This window comes from Melospiza melodia, chromosome 3 (assembly GCF_035770615.1).
Source record: "Melospiza melodia melodia isolate bMelMel2 chromosome 3, bMelMel2.pri, whole genome shotgun sequence".
NCBI lineage: Eukaryota > Metazoa > Chordata > Aves > Passeriformes > Passerellidae > Melospiza > Melospiza melodia.
This window is the reverse complement of record NC_086196.1, coordinates 25,093,721-25,114,241: the sequence shown is the minus strand read 5'-3', so window position 1 is coordinate 25,114,241 and position 20,521 is coordinate 25,093,721. Positions and strand designations below refer to the sequence as shown.

Sequence of the window (20,521 nt, the reverse complement as noted above, 5' to 3'; positions counted from 1 at the left end):
CTGGTCATTTACAGATTGTATCAGGCATGCCATGGTAAAATGTAGTAAGCAGCTGTGAAGAGATGAAGCAGATGATATTAATACATACACAGATGTGGAAGGTAAAAAATACATAGCAGTTATCATAATATATGCTGATTTTACCCACTTCATTTTGTTCAAAATTAATTTTTGTTATGAATACGTGTATTTAAATATATTTGAACATAAAATTACATTTATTATGAGAAATAAATTCATAACAAATGTCTTCTTTTTAGATATGGGTACCTTAACTGCATTCATGAAATCTTTGGACAGGGTTGTCAGCTTGTAACATGCTGATGAGCATGTGTGAGTCCCACTGGCCCTTGTCATTTTCTCACTGTCACACAAAGCTGTTGAGGGTCACTATGTGTTGTAGCCTTCCCTTCCCAGTGAGCAGAGTGTATCCCTGCTGCCAGGGCTGTGATATGAGTGCTGTCACAGCCCCATCCTCTCCTTGTACCCTTTTGCACTGTGCCTCCTGTAAGTGTGATGAAAGGCATCTCTGCACCCAGGCAGGGATGCTGGGCCACTGGCTGTTCCTTTTTCTGACTCTCAGATAAAACAGGTTTCCTGCCAAGAAAATTCACATTGGCTTCGCCTCTGCAAGGGGGTCTCTCCCCAAGTGGAAATTCATTATTTATTTCCTCCAAGAACAAGTGATTTCCTCACAAAGCTGACCTATTTCTGTAGATCATGCTCCAGTTTCCGCTGCTGTAGCTGTCTGTACAGCTGTGCTAATGTGCTGGATTTACATCAGTAAAGCAGCCACTCCTGTCACAGGTGGCAATTTGTACTGAATAATTGTAGCAGAGCTCGTGCACAAGAACCCATGTAAAGTATATATTGTACATATTTATTGTACATATGAAATATAGTGGGTTATAGGAAAATACATGCACTTTTGTGGTACTTTGAACAGTACTCAGGCATAAATGAGATTTTGTGTGCTGTACATACCCCTGTTCAGGGTTACTTTGAGAATATTTGTTCATTATTATTTTATTCTTGTTTTTCTTATTAAATATTAACTGCAACACAGCCTTGTTATTTAAGACTACTACCTCCAGAGATTTACTGCACATTTCACACCTTTTTTAAATGTAAGTTTAGTCCGATAATTTTTTGACTCGTTATAATTTTCTCAGTGTAGACTCACTGCACTAGGTTTACACCATAGTAACACATTACTCAGTGTGTGGAATGCTGATCTCACCTTTTGCCTGACAGTTAAATAGAGGAAAAAGAGGAGATTTGTGCGTATTTTGAAATGTGGACACACTAGCACAGTGTTTACCAACTTTTATTATCTTGATGCAAATTTTCTCAGCCATGTTTTATCACTCTGAAATTCAGCTTCAAAAGAAAAAATATATATTTTTTAAAATGCAGCTTGCTATTTTTGGTGGCAAATCATTGATCTGCTTGAAATTCATTCTATCATGCAACCAGAACTGGAACTGGTTTGGACCTGAAAAGCAGATGATGAGCACAGTGGTGGGGTGGCCATTGTGGCTTGCCATGGCTTCACACACCTTTAAAGCATTTTGAATAACAGCTGCAAAGGTAATATGTGGCATGTCAAAATTTGCAAGCATGGAGGGTTGTTTCCCTGAGGGTAAGTATGCTTCATATTTATGGAGCAGGTGGAAAAAACAATCTGTAAAAATTCCTCCCATATTCCATCAGGAGCTCCTGGACTATGTGTGGCCATCTCTGAAGGACTGTGCTGGAGGGCTTCCCAATGCTACTGCCCCAAGGTTGTCTGTCAGAAAGATTTATCCCAGAAACACAAACATTAGAAGCTCTGGCTTCTTAGAGATTGGGGCAGTCTGATTATCAAGGTTGAACAGATGCCATAGGCTCAGAAATTTGGGAGTTTTCTGAAAATTATTTTTATGAAGCAGAGGGAAGCCTGAAAATGATAATATGTGTAAGTGACTGATCATTGATTTTATTTTCTTTTTCTTTGTCCTGAGTCACGCAATTATGGCTCTCTGTATCTATTTTCATGACGTTATGGTAAATTCATTTTTTGTAGGGAATCTGACAGTGATCTGAACGTTCCAGAGTAGCCTTGACAATTTGAGAGTTAATGCCTTCTGTATAACTCTGTAGAAGTTTTAAGTGTGATTCATAGTTTAATCTAATTTTTTTTATTTTTCATTGAAATAGACATGGTGTAGGCAGGTGACCAGATTTTTTGTATGATTTGAAGAGTAACTTTCATGCATATAAAGAGAAGGTCACATACAATGTCCAAGCTAAGTGTTTAGCTGTTTGCTATTTTCTAGACTAGAAAAAAAAAATTAAAAACCAAACCAAAATAAAATATTTGAAAATTTATTTTTAAATTTTTCCTTTACAGGATCAGGAGAGTCTTGTCATCTGTTTTTATAACATCTCCTGCACGGTGCTTCCTTTTTCAAAACTCCCCTGCAGCTGACAGATTCAGAAAAGGAAACCTGCAAATCAACTCAAGTCCATTATTTAAAATAAACAAACATAATCTTCAGCCAATCTTATTTTGGCGTGGACAAAGACTCTAGTCTTAAAGTGGATAAACACACTTTGAAAATAGATAGTTCACATTAGCACAAACAGAAACAGTTAAATTAGAAATCAGATCAGAAAAAAAGTATTATCCTATTTAATTTGATTTTTCACTTCATATGTATTCTTTTAAACTGTTTACAATAAATAAACTGATTATGTTTGTGATCATTTATATAAAATTATATATATTGATGTTCACGCATATTCCACATTGAATTGTCGCTTTTATTGGTAGATCTGTCATTCCTGAAATTCATTGTATATAATTAATGAGTCTTCATCAAATAATGGAAGATAAATTCCGTCTAAGTTTGAAAACAATCTATTCCTTGTAGAATATAAACAGTATCCATTTTATAAATAAATCTACATACTGTCAACACATTATTGACTAATCTCCTCAAGCCTGCTGGGAAACCAGTCCTTTCTGCAGATACAGAATGCCTGTAAAAAGACAGGACTTTTAACAACATTATTCTCAGGGAGCTTGACTACTGCCTTGGAAAAATTTTAGACATTTAATTCATGAAATACACCTTAAAAAGAGGGAAAATACTAATATGCAGCTTTTCTCCAAAAGTGTTTTCAAATCCCTCTTCTTTTCTCTGAAACCTCAAAGGTGGTGATGATTGCCATGGCACAGCCCTTAGAATGCATTTTATTTTCCTTGTGAACAACTCAGCTGAAAATCCTGTAACTGAGAGCAGGTCTTATTCATGATACATTAGGAACCCTTGAGAGCTCCCTCTTAAGGGATTTATCACATTTGTTTCCCTCACTGTCTCTGCTGCACATAGGAGTAATAACAAACATTTTTTTGGATGTAATGCTACAATCTATATCTCTAAATATCACTGGCATCAAAGAATCAGACCATTATGATTTTCAAAGCCTCATTCACACAACTGAGACAAGTTCATTGTCTTCTTGATGTGACTATTAATATCCCCCAGGGAGAGCTTATAGGTTCACAGAGGCGTTTTCTAGGGTTTGCTTGTTTGTTTGCTTTCCAAAGCCAACTTATTAGCTCTCAAAGATACTGTACATGATACTGGCACGATTTCTCAGAGCAGTAGTTGAGATGTTTTATTAGGTATTTCAGCTGAACATTTACTCTCTGAAACTGAGGTATCCAAAGAGGGCTTTTGGGACACTATCAATTCGGTCTAATGTATGAGCTCGAATTATTGTATCATTATAATATGCTGCTTGGTGTCTTTTGCCATTGATTTGCCTACATTTTTTAAATTGCTCAATCAGAAGCCATTTATCTGATAAATTATTAATGAATAAATGTTTGTGATGGAAAAACAAAATACTCAGCATTGCAAATCATGTGCAATGTAGTCCTACAGGCAACAACAGTCAGAAGTAAACTGCTCTTGAGCCAAGTAAGTGGTTTATGTAATGTGGATGGAAACTATATGTTGAAATAAACACTTCATTGCAAAGAAAGGATGGCTGCTATTCTAGTCTTTTACAAGACTCTTGAGCATTTATACATTCTTTCATAGGTACAAAATTTAGTTTCAAGTGTGCAAAGGCATCTGCAATTTTTAGACTCCAACCTTACTGCAAAGGTGTTCAGACTGGTTGTTCTTTGCAATATTTTTTGTAGAAACCTTTTGATTTAATGTTGATCCTCTACTCACAAGTATTTTTTTCCAGCTAACAGAATAATTGCAGAGTTAATGTCTTTTGGCAGGTCACATTGACATTGATGATTTTAAGGGCTTAACTGTATTCTAAATTCCTTGGGACTTGATTTACTTTGAATGAAAGTAGATATGTTCATGCTCGAAGCTAGAAATTGTAGTATAGGGTTTGTAATTAAATACCATATTCACATTTGTCTCTGTGACCCACGTCTTCAATATGGAGGCATAGTCAGATTATTAAAAAAACCTTAAAAAACCACAGAAAATCGAAAAAAAAAAAGACAAGATCATCTAAACAATTCTCACTAAATGCTGTTACCATTTTCTCCAGATGTGTTTTGCATTGTTCCCAGTGTGAAAGCAGTTTTTTCCAGTGATTTACAAAATGGCTGCAAAATACATCTCTGGTCAATGTCAAGGGTGAAATGTAGCAGAGTAGCAGTAGCATGAGCAATGTATTACCTCTCTCCAGTAAATATCTAACATTCCTTTTCTTGTAACTCATTTAAAGTAAGCCTAATTAGCCATTTTCAGTCATTAGGTATGACTTTTGTTTGGGACTTAGTATTATGAAATGCATTTGTTGCAATTTTCCTTCCCCCTTCCCCTTCCTTTCTAACCTGTGCTCCAGATTCCAGGCTGCCAATGTTTACAAGACACTGACACAGTACTTCCAGAAACATGACCTGACATGCACTACCTCTGGGGCCCTACTGCAAAAATTTCTTTTCATTCTTAAACAGGGAAACTGAGGGTTTGGGTTCTTTCCTTTCTTTGGTTTATTGGGTGTTTTTTTAATTTTTTTTTTATTTTCAAACATGCAGCAAGCGTCTTCTCTTTTTGTACAGGCTCAGCAAGTTGTACACCATTTCGGCAGAGATGTCTGATCTTTCCATCTGCTTTCCTGGAGGTGCTTTATTCCCTGAATGGTCTTTTCAGTAACCACTAAAGACTTCTTGGGACTGAACACTGGAACAGATGAGTTAAGTCCTTCTGGAATGTTCTTCATCAGACACAGACGTATTGGACTTTCTGGATGTGCCTAAGGACACAAAGGTCAGTGTCTTCCTTAAAAGCCTCAGGTTTCAGGACTGTTTCATTTCATCTTTAGCACCAGGGACTATGTTTCAATTTGTTGCTTGAACAGGGACAGAGATGAGTAAAATGGTGATTAACACAATATTTATATAGATGTGATCATGCTTTTAACTGCCTCATAATAAATGTGCTTAGTGAGCTCAGGCAACCTAAAGGCTTCTAAATGACTAACTGGCCACGAAGACAAAGCTGTGCCTATGCTCTGAGCTTGATTGCCATTAACCATTTTTGTGGCATTTCTTCTAGACTTGTGTTTAGTGCATTTCAACCACTCTTACTTGATTTACAACCTGTAAAGAGGGGACCATGTTCTATTTTGTTCATGAGATGGTTCTTCTTTACAGTCAGTGGGGGTCAGAGTATTTGTTCAACTGTGTGCTTGATTGCTCTAGATGGCATGTAGGCTACAAGGGAATGCCAAAGACATTCACAGCATGTTGAAAAAAATAATTTCTTCTTAATGGCAGCTATTCATATTCCAGAAACTGAGATTTTGATAATATGCTTCATCTACCCTTTGGTTTCTCCTAAAATATTATATAATCTGCTGATATTATTCTGACATTACTTTGCCACCTCAGGAAATCAACCTTGACCAGAACAATTCACTGACATAATTTTTCTGTGGTATGATTGAAAACATAGAAGAAATAATTTTGTAAGCAGATACATGCTCAGAAAGGTGGTAGAATGTGTGTGGGCATATGTGCTCATCAAGTCATGTCTCAGACACATAACTGACAAGGAAAGTAGCAGGATCATAAAGATACATCAGGATTTTCAGCACTAATCATAACACTATAAAAACCACTATGTTTATAATGATGTGGATCATGCTATGAGCAGTAGAGAAGAAAAGTGAACAATCCTAACCTTGATTTTATTCTATGATTGCCATCTGTTTTTCATTTTTTGCAGAATATTCTTCAGGATTAATGCTCTATCTCAGTTTGGGGGAAGAGGGGGGAAAAGTTCTTTTCAGGTTCATTCTGTCAACATCTTATTTCATATGGACATTGAAAAAAAAAACCTTAGTCTTACAGATACTACTTTTTCTTATTAAGCATCTCCAATTAAATCTATTTAAATCTATTAAAATAATTTCAGGAAACTTATTGGCTAAATCAGACAGAACTCAAACTTGATGTAATTCAACTATATAAATTGATTTCTGCTTTTTCTTTTTTGTGGAGGGATTCTAGTGCTATCATCTGAATAATAGCTTTCTAATCAACCTTCTTCTGTCTGCTACTCCAGCTAGCATTTGAGTTTGTATTCTAAACACCAACTCCCTGTATAAAATAAACAAAAGATAAAAATATCATCCCTCATCAAAAAGAATTTTGCCCACTGGCGCCAAATATCTATTCCAGATAGGAGGAGAAAAAAAAAAAACAAACAAAAAATGAATACAGTTTTATTTTATCTAAGTTCTATTGAAGTTACAGAGAATCTTTGGAACAACAGACTTCAGCAGAAACAAGAAGATGAATATAAAAATACAAACTCTATTTAAAAGCAGAAGGTTAGATTGTACAAAGTTTGTTGTATGCAGGAGAGCAGTGTTAGTTCTATGAGGTGCCCTCAATGTGATACCTTAATATTTTCCAACAAAGTAAAATTTATATAAGAGCATATGTTGTAACTTTAATATGTAGACTTTTAAAATAATATTACATCTTTTATACCCATGTGTATACTATGAGGTGAATGAATACCTCAAATGCATTGTAAACTTCATCTTCCTTCACTGTATGTTTGTGCGTGGGAGGTTTGTGTAATAGGTCTGTGTGTGACTGATAAATAAACATAAAGGATAGGATTATGGGTTTGGCTAGCTCAGCATAGTTGTTGATGGAACCTTGCTGTTTTAGGACAGATAATGCTGGAAGATAGGATCACAGACTGGTTTAGGATGGAAGGGATCTTATAGATCATAAGTTACAACTCCCCTGCCATGGGCCAGGACGCCTTCCACTCGACCAGGCTGCCAAAGCCTCATCCAGCCTGGCCTTGAATATATCCAGGGCATCCACTTCTCTGGGCAACCTCTGCCACTACTTCACCACTGTGAATAAAGAATTTCTTCCCAACATCTCATCTAAACCTATCCTCTTTCAGGTTAAAGCCACCGCCCCTTGTCCTATCACTATCTGTCAATATAAAAAGTCCCTCATCCTCCTTTTTATAAACCCTCTTAAGGTACTGGAAAGCTGCTGTAAGGTCTCCCAGAAGCCTTCTCTTCTTCAAGCTGAACAATACTAAGTTCTCTTAGCCTGTCTTCAAGGGGAGGTTCTCCATCCCTGTAATTATCTTTGTGGCTCTCTTCTGGACCTGCCCCAGCAGCTCCATATCTTTCTTGTGCTGAGGGCTCTGGACCTGGATGCAGCACTCAGGTGGGGCCCCACAAGGGCAGAGCTGAGGAAGAGAACCACCCCCCTCAACCTGCTGCTGACCTTTCTCTTTTGGAGCAGTCACAGGATGTGTTTGGCCCTCTGGGCAGTGAGAGCACACTGTTGGCTCATGTCCAGTTTTTCCTCCCTGAGAACCCCCAAGCCCTTGTCCACAGGGCTGCTCTCAATGAGTTTGTCTCCCAGTACTCATACCCAGAACTTGCACTTGGACTTGTACTTCGTGAGCTTAAGTATCCTCCCTATCTTTCACTTTGCTTACAGGATTGCTACTAAAGCATACATTCATTAATACCAATATTTGGTATTTTGGATATAAATTTGAATATAAAATGGTGTAAAAAATTTTGCTTTATTTTTCATTTTTGTGGATTTCATGGCTAATGCCACAAATATGTTGCAAACTTTATTTGATAGATTGGAGAACAAATTGTCTTTGACAGGTAATAGACATGTTTGTTTAAACAGTGCAAATCAAAATGAATAAGCTAAATTATCTGACTGACTGTAAAACTGGTGGAGTTCCACCTGTCCAAATTTTCCATGGTTAATTTTTGTTACTGGCTGAATTTTATCAAAGATGTGCAACTAGATTTATACACTAGGCTTGCAAAAGCTTAGGTAGCAAAAGTAAAAATTACCCTGATGTAAGTGAATGAATGATGGTTATACTGAATTGAGTACCTATAATGTGCATTTGGGGGGCGGGGGGGTGGGTGGGTAGGAAAGGCTTGTGAACTGGGAACATTTGGCATAACCTGAGATTTAAAACTGATCCTGGAGATTCTGTGCTAAGCTTACAGCATACAGACTATATCCTGGAGGCTACAACTTCCTCCCAGAGGTTGGAAGGAGAGTCCCCTGACACAGGAAACACTGAATTCTGCCCTTCCATGTTCTAGGAGGTTGAATTAATGTGTGGAAACAAAAATGTCTTCTGTCAAATATATTTTGTGACAAAAACCCCCAGAAGTGATCTATCCACCATTTCAGAAGTAGGTCAGAGCTGTGAATCCTAATCTAAAGCAACAAGACTGAAACTCAGCATAAGGTCCCTTAAGATCCAGAAAAACAGGTTGTGTTTAAGATATGTCTGTACGCTTGTCATCACCTTTGCCTTTCTCCTTGGTCCTCCTGAGAACCACCGTTCACACGAGAGTGATCTCATCTTCCTCTCAGACAGTGCTTCTTATCAGAAAGCATAAAGCTGCACACAAACAATGTAACAGCAAAACAAGGCCTGGGCACGAGTTTGATCCCTGGCTCCTGCTCATCCATCCAATCTATTCACTTGTTTCCTTGGTTTTGCCCCACAGTCCCATGAAATGCATGGTAGATTTCAGGGAGCAGGCAGAGAAGGGACAGTTTCCAAGAAGCAGCTGAGAATACAGACACCTTTTTTTTGGGGTAGAGAGACAGGGTCACCCAAACCCTGGGCAAGAGAATTAGTCCTGGTTTGTTCAACTTAGAAACACACACCCTGCCAAGTGTTGCAAAGCCCAGACCCACACTGCCTCCAGTGGGAGCACAGATATCTTTTATTGTGAATGTTTCCACTGGTCACCACCTAAAGCACGGAGAATTTGAGGAGAATGAGCTGAGACACCACCTCTTCCATTTTGAACTCTTAAAGAGGATGTAATGAAAAGTGTTTGCAGTATGTATTACTTTCACACAGTAGAAAATGATTGCTCAAACAACTACAGTGGCCTCTGATCCTTATCCCCAGGGCCTTTTTCTTTTTCTTTTTTTTTTCTTTCATGTCATTTCTGGCTTTAATGAGATAAAGAACTCACATAAATGAAGTTATACTTGCCATGCTACTTCTATGGAAGAAGCTTATCCCCTGTGTCTTCTTGTAAACTCATGGTCTTTTGCTCTCTTTTGTATATAATCTTTTCTGGAAACTTTCAATATGATTTTAGCTTAGTAGCATGTTAGAAATCACACCTACTGATATCTGATCACGTAGTTGATTCTGATATCTGTCATAAAATTTCCTCCCATGCAAATTAAAAAACTTGTAAACACAGATTTTTTTCAGTAAAAAATTATGAGAGAGATATGATGATAAGCTTTAACAATATAATATTTAAATAATTAAAGCATAAACCCATAAATTCTGGACACTTTGTCCCTTTAATTAAAATCTGAATATCAAACAGTTTTTACAAGAGGCAGCAAAGGATTTATGGCTTTCCCTCTCTCAATAATTTAATTCATGTAAGATTTAAAAAATATTTGACTTAAGAAAATGCGGGCATTTTTACTTACTTGGAAAAAAAGGCATTTTAAACAGCAGGATGTAATTTCAGACTATTTGCAGTCAAGAGGCCTCTGCTGAGCAAAATACTCATTCAATTTAGGAATGCAGATTATAATAATTTTCCTTTCTCCCTCACAGCAGGATTCCTGCCATCGCTTTGCAAACCCACAGGTTGCAGTATTGAAAGACTAGCTAACTTCAGTTTCAGGTAACACACGCTTTAAACATATTCTCATTAGCTCAACTTAGTTATAATGCAAAGCTGCTTAGTTTCACCAAGTGAAATGGGACACACTTAAATTGCCTCATCTAATATAATACTCCTTAATACATGCAAAGTGGTTTATGAAGGCAAAGCTTGTAGAGCATGACAATCGGCAGGGAAAGTAAGGTTTTCTGGCTAAAATTGTCAAAAAGAAGTCCTATTTTATATCATTTCTTTTTAAAGAGGTTAAGAATGAGGAAAGACAGATTGGAGTAAAAAATAATCAATCTAGAAAAATGCAAATTTAGCACATTAACCTTTTAATATATCAGCTCTACCAAACAAGAAAATTATCAACTAAAGCTGTTCTTTCAGTAATATCCTTTGCACTGTAAAATTAAATGTAAAATACACAGTGTCCAAAATGTATTGCAATAAGAAACAATATTCTTCATTCTATCTATTTTACACAGGGAGTTTTATATTGTGCACCATGTTTCCATTTGCTAGCCTTACAGCAATACCCAGCTTGGTGTGGCTGTATTAATTTACAAGGACTTTTTAATTTCAGGCAAAGAATTACTTATCTCTCTTCTCCCTTTAACTGCTGAGTGAATATGCACCAATCTTGTATACTTTGCAGACACAAAGTCTGGTTTCAATAGGACCCCAGAAAAACTGGTAACATAATTTCCTTTTTTCCCAATATCCTGCACCTGCAGTCTGACCATAAGACTATAAATCCTTTTCCTACATCCCTTTCCAATACTTCCAGAAAACTCCAGAGAGGTGCTAAGCTGCTGCAGGCTTTGCAGATGACACCCAAGTGCATATCTCACTTTCTGCAGATGTAACCAGAGCCATCATAAAGATGTTGCACTGCCTAGAGGAAAATGGCTCCTGGAGAAGAGCATCTGGCTGAGAATAAATTTGGGTGAGATCCAGACAATACTGGTTGAAAGACAGAAATGATCCAGACAGCCAGTTGAGCAAGATTCCTATGTTCATGCCTTAAGCATTAGTTTGCAATGAGGCTGCTCATATCCTTGGAAAAAGGCAGGATAAGCACATTGCTCAGCTGTGGCCCCAGAGAATGAACCAAGAACTCTTCACAGTCCAGTTAAAAGCATCTGCAACACAATTTGGTTTTTTTCAGTCTGTGTTAGTTTTCACTTTGGTTTACAATATGAGGCAGCAAAAACAACAAAATCTAGAAAATGCTCACACACCTCCAAGAAGAAGGCCTAGCCACAAAGATCTCTCTGCTTCATTTATACAACTCACTGTATCCAGGGCTGTTTGGCTCTTCTCAGTAAGAGAACATTGCTCCTGCAGTGCAGTGTCTCCAAGGCTCCTATTTACATCAGGATAGTAAGCACTATTCTTGCTCTCAAAGGTACAGCCATTTTAGTTCTCTTGATATCCACAATTGCTTTTTCATTTTCTGTAAATGGACATCTTCTACAAGAAAAAATCTGAAACCTTTTGAGCAAAGAGGGTTCCTGAGGGAGGTTTAATGATTCTCTTCTGGTTATGCAGTGAGCTTTTAGGATCTGTACATACTGCAGAAGCCTTTCAGCAAAGAATTTACTTCCAGAGGTCCTGTATGTCTGCTTAAATTACGACTTCTACTGTTGGTGGCAAAAAGGTTAAAGACAGATGATTTAAACTCTGGGAGGTCATACAAACATCATTCATCAGGGATATTTCAGGATACAACAGCTCTTAACAGTAACAAATAACTGGCAAGTAGAGATGAAAGCATACATGAAAACTATAAACAAGTAACATTCCATGAAAACACACAACTGGAGAAGCCACACACAATACTTCTGGGGAAGATGGAATCCAATTTCAGGACGGACCAGGTCATTGAACCAGGTCCCAAGCCTTGATGAAAAATTATGAATGTCTTTATGAAGAAGAAGTAACTTTAAAACTCTTGGTAGTCACTGTAAAAACCTTGAACCTTCTACCTGAAAGCACTATCCTTTTTTTTACTCAGTTTCCACAACAGGGAGTAGAAAAAGGCATCCTGGGGTCTTTTTCTTGAGGAGTTTGTTGGTGTAAGCAGTCACCTACAGTTTAGCCCCCTAGATTTTCTGAGGTCACAATATGACCAAGTAAGATGTGCTCTTCTAAATACTTCCCTTGTATTTCTTCCAGTTCACATTCAGGAGTAAGAAAGAATAAAATAATAATACAGATCTTCAGCTTTTTACCTTTCTTACTGATGACTGCATAGTTTTGGTTTTTGTGGTATACTTCTCAGAAATTTCTATCTCAAAAGCAAAGATGTATTCAGAGAGTGTTCAAGTCATCCTGTTAATTTTCCATGTATGTTTTGCGTATATGAACTGGAGCATTGATCTTGATTGGTTAATCTTCGGGCCTCACAAGGAAAATACATTCCTAGAACATTTTCCTCCTGGTAATGCCTTCCTTGTAGTCTCTTGTTGGCTTGCCAGCTGTGCTGCTTATCACAGCTTCATTCACTTTTTTAAAACTCTTTAAAGTGTTCTCCTTTAAAAGCTGTGTAGAAAACTGAGTGCATGCCTGTGAAACACTTGTAGGAACATGTAGTTATTGGGAGGAATAAAATAAAAAATGCAAAGCTACTATTCAATTGGTATGTGCACAGCCATGCTGTACTTATTGCCATCATGAATAAAGCATTTGTTTTGCTAAATTGTACGTGTATTCCTAGAGGGGTACTTAAAAGACAGAGCTTGTTAGAGAAGTCATGTAAATGCAGAATTTCTCCTGTTTCAGTGTTCAAATCATAAGGTATAATCATAAATCCTGACAGCAGTCAGACCAGCTAAAAGGGCACACGGGACTCCACTAGAAATCTGGGAATTTCTTTTCCATGACCACTTGTATAACCCAGCTCCTTAAGGAATGAACAACCAGCCAATCCATGTCACGCTCTAGTGGTGTTGTCCCTCTCCAAATGCCCTGTCACTGCAAGAAGTCCCAGCAGAGACAGGGCAGTGAACACTCCAAAACACTTTCCTGACCAGCCTCTGCCTCCTGGAGCCTTTGCAAATCACTAGCTGCAGTGTGAACATTTTGCTCTCGAGGGGATCTAATGAAAGCCGACATGCTTTGATCTGCTAGGAGACTCACAGGAAATACTGCCATAAAAATACTGGGTTCTCTGGGGACTTTCTGCTTGTTGATTTGGTTGGTGCTTTTTTTCTATATTTTGAACTGTTACTTGAAAGCTTAAATCATTCTTCCTTCCATAAAAGAGAGTTACCAGCCCAATAACAAGATGTGTATACTAAAGCTTGCCAAATGCCTTCTGTGTCCTTTCTCATTGTTCTGGTAGAGGGTGGCATTTTCTCTCCTTTATTAGTTTGCTGGTATCTTGATGAAGATCAAGAAAACTACTGTTTTAATGGGCTTGACAATGTGATTCCTACTTTAACAGCTTTTGTTTCAAATACCTCTTAATATTTCAAATATACCACAACTATATTTATGAAAATTTTATCAGAAGTTTCTTTTAACTTACTAATGCAAAAGGGAAAAAAACCTAAATAGCTTCCCTTTCCTAATTGTTTTGATTTACTGTTCTTTTTACTGTAGCACAGTACTGTAGTACAGTATTACAAAACTTTTATGTTTTGTAGCACAAATACTAGTCTCTGATTTTTCCTCATTGAAGGTTAATGTGCATTGAAATGAAGTAGTAATGGCATTTTCTTTCCATAAAACACTTGCTTTTACAGCTGTTTAAATTGTGTGATTCCATCACATGATAATATATACATATTTCTATGTAGATATCTGTTGGAACTTTGAGAGTGTCAGCTACACCTTCATGAAATCAAAAGGCTTACCATAAACAAAGTTTGGATGTTTGCTATTTTAACAAGTTGTGGATGTAGCATTCTAAAACTATGCAAATTCATACAATGGATAGAACTTTCTGATGTAATTTTTTTTATCCAATGTTTTGTAACACTGAGTTATTCCTAAATTATCTCCTTAAGAACAAAAGTCAGTGTTCTCATATATGCTTCAGGATTATTGTCAAGGTCCTAGAAGGATGCAAATACCTGAGGTATAATACAAGCAGAATCTGAATAGAGAAACCCGCCAGTTGAAGATTCACAAGCATCTTAGCTTGCAAGAAAGCCTGTCACTTCAAATTCTGTCATCACCCAACCCAGAAGCATTGCTGTATGGGCTGTGTTGTATATCTGGCTAATTCTTGCCTTCCACAGGCAGTTCAGATTTCACAAGACAAGTACTCCAAAAACTTGTGTTCTACATTGTTTGGATAGTGACAGTTTCCTAGTAATCTTGTGATTCTCACCTGAGGGAGTGGGCAAGTTTTTCTTGGTTTAAGTATTTAGACTTTAATTAGGAAAAAAGTTTAATGAAGACTGAATTGTAAAATTTATTTCTCATTTCTAGAGGCAATCCACACCCAAGTCTGCTTCCCAACACCAAGTCAGCAGGGATTGTGAAGCCATAGTGTGACCGTGTTCACAGTGGTCTGAGGATGAGGGAAGAGATGAGGATCTGACTCCATGTTTAAGAAGGCTTGATTTATTATTTTGTGATATATATATTATATTAAAACTATACTAAAAGAATAGAAGAAAGGATTTCATCAGGAGGCTAGCTAAGAATAGAAAAAGACAGAATGATAACAAAGGCTTGCGTCTCAGACAGAGAGTCAGAGCCAACTCTCTGTGATTGGCCATTAATTAAAAAAAACTGCATGAGACCAAGCATAGATCCACCTGTTGCATTCCACAGCAGCAGATAATTATTGTTTACATTTTGTTCCTGAGGCCTCTCAGCTTCTCAGGAGAAAAAAATCCTAACAAAAGGATTTTTCATAAAAGATGTCTGCGACACCATAGGATAATATATAGAAAGTATATTCATCAAAATACTTCAGTTTTCACTGACTTGTGCTCATGCATTTGCATTCTTATGTTATCATGGATAGAAATGATGTTCAGTAGTAAATGGAAGAAAAACATGGAAAATAAATGGGCCATGCAATTTATCCACTCCTACTTGCTGTTCCATATCAAAAATGCTTATTTAATATTTCAGCTCCCTGAACATCTTAAATCTGTGTATGTTTAGAATAAAGGCTTTTCTACTTTGGAAAAATTCAAAATGTCACAGGAAAATCACCCCATTTGTGATTCAGATTAAAAGATTTGGTACTTTTCAATTTCATGTTCTAAAAATGGCATGGATCTGAAGTTTATTTTCTTCATATCTTCTCTTGAAAAACCCTCCAAACAACTGGAAAAATTGCCCAACCTAAATAGCTATTCCTTTCCTCACACATATCAGAGATTTTAAGTCATTTTCAGAAGTTATTATAGCTTCCTCCAATCCTCTTATTCTCAGTAACTCTTGGAACCTGGCAGCTCAATCAGGTGTGAAAAATAATCTAATTTTCATAAGCACACTAAATATGTTGGAAGTTGGGTTTTCAGTAAATAGATGACATCAAATATCCTTTTTTTTTTTTTTTAATCAACGTTCTTTCCAAGATAGTTGCACTACCTACAAATGGCAGTGAACTAACATAGAGGACTGGAGCGTTTTTGTGCTTATACAAACTGTGCTGGAGACTTGAAGACATGCATTTGGAATCTTTGTCCCTGTTTCTGAATATCATGACTCTTTATTTAGAATATGACTATATCTCAAACTAAAAATAAAATAAGGAAACATTTTCCCATCTTTTTTTTTTCCCTCACAAACTGCATAGATCTCACAGGCCCAAACTTGAATTGTACAATCTGTTCCTTGGCCTCATTGGAGGGACCGAGGAGTTTTCCTGCCTACAAGCATAAGCATATAGCAGAAGTATCTAAATTGAGAACTTGCTCATTTTAAGCTGATTTTGTAATCAGAAGCCCAGATCTGAATCACATTCTGGAAACATTTGTCTCTTAGCACTGATCACAGGGAGAGTTTAAGGTGACTTCAGCTCCCAACTTAGGCATTTTGCTGAGAAAGTCATCATGATGGAGAGTGAATCCACACCCTAATGCTGCCACATTCCCAATCCAGATTCCACATGAAACCTGGATGTAGCCAAAGGAGATAGAAGCTGTGTATTTGACCCCAAGCACGTAGATACTCTCTTCAGACCCTTTGTCAAAACTTGCCAGAATGTTTAACCTTGGAAAATAAGGACATATGGAAATATTGACACAGCCTTGAAAGCTGTAGCTCAAACGTGTCTGCAGTAAAATGTATTAAGTTTGTAGCTTTGACACAGGAATGGGATGATGCATAACTCAATGAATACAAGAGATCTTTTCCTTTGAAACTCCAGACAGCAATGCTCGATCTCTGCAAAGCTTAACAATATATAAATAGCTCTTTGTCACTTTCATGAATGCTTGTTTACAAACCCCTCAATCCCACTGAGTGCAAATAAAAATTGACAGGTAACACTGTAATTGAAGGTGCATGTGTATATGGTGCAGTGCTTGTTTATTTGTGCAATGTTGTGCTGGGCTATGCCAAACACAATGGAAAAAAAGGAACCATTGCAGTCATTTTAGCAAGTTATTTGGCTGCATGCATGATGTGATCTACTTCTGGGTCTCGTGAATGCATTCAGTTTTACTTGTTAACCAGCAGAACATTATTTATTAATGACTTCTTCATGCTTTATTAAGCCTAATGTCAAAACACCTCTGTGGGACTATAGGCATGTTCTCTCTTTGTATTAACCCATCTAAAGAAAATGAAAAATTATGCATCAAAGCTACAGATAAAACCCAGTAGATATCCTTTCAATTTCTCTTGATCCTGGCAGATGATGTTTCTAAATATTTGTGAAAGCACAGCACTTGATTGTATGCTGGCTTAAATTGAAGCATTCTGCAATCTCAGATGTGTGTAATTAGGGTGCCTTAGAAACCTAACAAGACTACTGTGGCCTCCAAAGCTGCAGAGTGCTCAGATGGCAAAAACTGACAAGTTCACCACAGAAGTAGAATACTTTCTTATTTCGATAAACTGATGTTCCATATCACAGGGAAAGGCTACTTCATGAGAACATTGAAATTAAGCAAAGAGGAACAGGTTGAATTACCTGTGACTTCTGTGGTTTGAGATGGTTGGTGTGGCTCAGGAAACTAATACTGCAGTTCAACAAACTTTTCCACCTTCATCTGACAGAACACCTTGTTGTTTAACACGTGAGATTCAAATCCAACACATCTTAACCAATAGCAACATCCTAAGACATATTTCATGGTTCTTCTATATGTGTTAGTATTTAACACTGATTAAGCAACACCAGCTTTTAGACTATAGAAATATAAACAGAATGGAATAAACTTAGGATTTTATGTAGTTGGAAGAAATGGTCATTCCAATAAAGTCAGCATGTTCATCAATTTTTACATGAAAGAGAAGCCTTCAGATAAAACTCCAAGTTTTTTCTCATCTTACATTTGTAAAGGAACCTTTTGTACATGTAGTTTTTAAAAATGATTTTGCTTAACAGACTTAATAATGACCAATCAGAATTGCCTGAGTTTTAAAAATAAGCAGAAGTCATATTAGAAAAATTTAAAAAGTAAGAAATTTTATGAATTAGAGGTCAGTTCCTTTTACAAAACCACAATATTTAACATCTGAAGTGATAACACAACAGTTTAGTTGTTGAAATCCAAAGTTTTGCACAGTAGAAATGCTGTTTTGTTTTTACTGAAGACAAAGGTTCATCATAGATTTTATTGGAGAGCAGAAATAAGGTGTAGAGCCTTAATTTTACTCTCAACTAACCCTGGCCTATGTTTATGTATCAGATAAAAAAGGTAGTAAAGTTTGACCAAAGACACAGGCCAAAAATATGGGGTCAATTTCCAACTCCAGCGGCAGAAATCTAAGGAGAAAAATTCCTGGAGGGAGTTGTAGATAGATGATTTGGACACTGCATAATCACTACTACTTTCTTTCCTACTTTCTGTTTGTAATTACTACCAGTTATGAATATTTAATGTGAGCTTGTTTTGTGCTTTTCCTTTTTCTTTCATCTTGCTACTTTCATCATCTTTCACAACATCTGAGAGATCAATGTAAGGCAATGGGATGGTTGGGGAATGTTCCATATCGTTACCATATCACAGCAAACATAAATAATTGGGAAAGCAGATCCTCAGCTGGTGCCTGTGAACGGAGCTGACCCAGTTTTGGTAGAAGCTGTCCAGTTACAGGCTGTCATTCAGAGACCTCTTGGCATGGAGGTTTCAGTATCACAAACTGAAGAGTGCCAGGCGTCCCTGCTGGAGTGCTTTGTTCCCTTTTCTGCCAAGTAGACACTGGAGCCTGGTTTGTCTCTTTCCAAGTGGGTGCCTCATCATCAGAGAAAGAGTCCTGCCTGTCTGGTGCATGGTTTTTGTCTGGCACTAGCTATAAAGCTGTGAAATAAGCCAGGGGTAGTAGAATAGGGCTCTGCTCTTTCTCCTCTGGTTATCTTTTGTGATAAATAATTGATCCTGTTAGAGATGTTAGCCTGTAAATGCAATGGGAAGGAAGCACCCCTGCTAGCCCAGGAAAAAATTCTAAAATGACACAGAGGCAGGATCAAAATTAAAGTCACATCCTTTCCATTGGTGCTCCCTAATATTTAGCATGGTTAAGTGCAGAAGGTTTCTCTTTCAGGGCGTGGGTTTTTTCCCCCCACACTATTCAGCCACCATAGTTATTACAGATTTTCCTCTTCCCAGCCTTCCTAATGCATTGCCTATGCTACATACAGAACACAGTGTGTAGATGATGGAGGGGTGTTAAGTGTGGCACTGTAGTGCTATGCCCAGCAGCTGTCTGCTCTAGATCCAGCTCAAGAAGCCTTGCACTGCCTAAAGGCCAAAGAAAACAGGTAATCTGCCTTTCTAAGGAGTGTAAGGCAGTGCAGGCTGGTCACTGATACCATGGCACTTGGGCATGTTACAGGTATCTTCTCAATGGCTGCTATTTGCTGCTTTTACACTGCTGTTTGTGTATGCTCAGAGATTTATGCTAATAAGAAAGATGTCACATGAGACATTTATGTATTTGGTTACTTTTTCTTTTAGTACAAAAAAGATGTCAATAAAATTTCATCTGTTTTGGAACCAGGTAAACATTATTCACCACTAAGATTAACTAGAGACCAGAAACCCAGCAGTAACTCATTTTAGACCAAAGGGAAGCTGTTGAGAACTTGTCAGGTCCCTCTAGATTACAAGGGAAGCAAGCGAGTCTGTATTGTATAGATTTCCCAGGAGGACACAATTAAAAATCATCCTGTTCAGGAACTACTTTATATGCTTTTGTTTTTAATAAAGCCCTTTGAGACCAGCAGTGGTGTAATATTCATACTGCTTTTGGTCTGTGTATGGTCTTCATGCTGCTCGTTGTCAATCCACCACACTTTCTTCTCAACTGTTTGCTGTTTAATGAGAAACTCAGGATTAGATGGAAGGTCACCCACTTCTTTACACAGATTCAGTCCAAGCTCAGTTTCATTTATTTGATTTCCAGAAATGCAATTTCAGATGATTGCTGTGATGTGGTGATATTACCATTCCCATGAACACATCATTTCTTCAGAGCACAAACTGTCAGTTTATAACTTACACTGGTTCACACTGTGGCATTCACCCCTCTGTGAGGACAGCAGAGCTGTGACAAGCTTCACTGGCCTCGTCCATGAGCTGACTTTGGTGCACACTGTCACTGGCATTGATGTCTGGTGCACTGTCACATCACCTGAGCCCTGCCTGTGGGAGAGCTCATGGGCAGTGGTGAGGCACGTTTCCACCTGTAGCGCTGCTCAGAGGAACTTGCTATGGATGGAACCATCAGCTGGGACAGGACTCTGGTGAAATTTGGGTTCAGCCCTCCCCTATGAACTCATGAAGCCAAGGACACAAAGATATTTGTGTCTTAAATCGATGCAGTTACTGGCAGGTTTGCTCTGGAAAACAAAAAGAGAACAAATGTGCCCATAGAGCTGGGTTCTGTGCATTGTCTTCAAGGCTATTTCACTTAGTCATGTGATTTTTACCCTTTGTTGTACACACGCACCTCCCATCATTCCCTATCACATGGTGGAATATAACCTACTGCATATGAAGTAATGAGAAGGGAGAATCATGCAAAATTTATGTTTTAATGATTGGACTTTCACTTTGCTTTGCTTATGTTTGTGGGTAAAGCATGTGCAGAAAGCTCTTTTGTATCCTCAATTACTGCTGCTCCAGGCTATTTCTGCTTTTGCAGCAGTTCTGATAAGCCTACAGAAGAGAAT

The 20,521-nt window shown here is 37.6% G+C and overlaps 1 protein-coding gene across 4 annotated transcripts in view; it reads left to right on the top strand.

The window, feature by feature from the left end:
- The window catches only part of HS3ST5 (heparan sulfate-glucosamine 3-sulfotransferase 5), a 195,214-nt gene that overhangs the window by 94,136 nt on the left and 80,557 nt on the right, over nt 1-20,521 (top strand). For all 4 annotated transcript variants that reach the window (XM_063151030.1, XM_063151031.1, XM_063151032.1 and 1 more), the window contains one exon: nt 5,087-5,294. The gene's annotated coding sequence lies outside the window, so the exon portion shown is untranslated. The remainder of the gene's footprint in view (nt 1-5,086; nt 5,295-20,521) is intronic.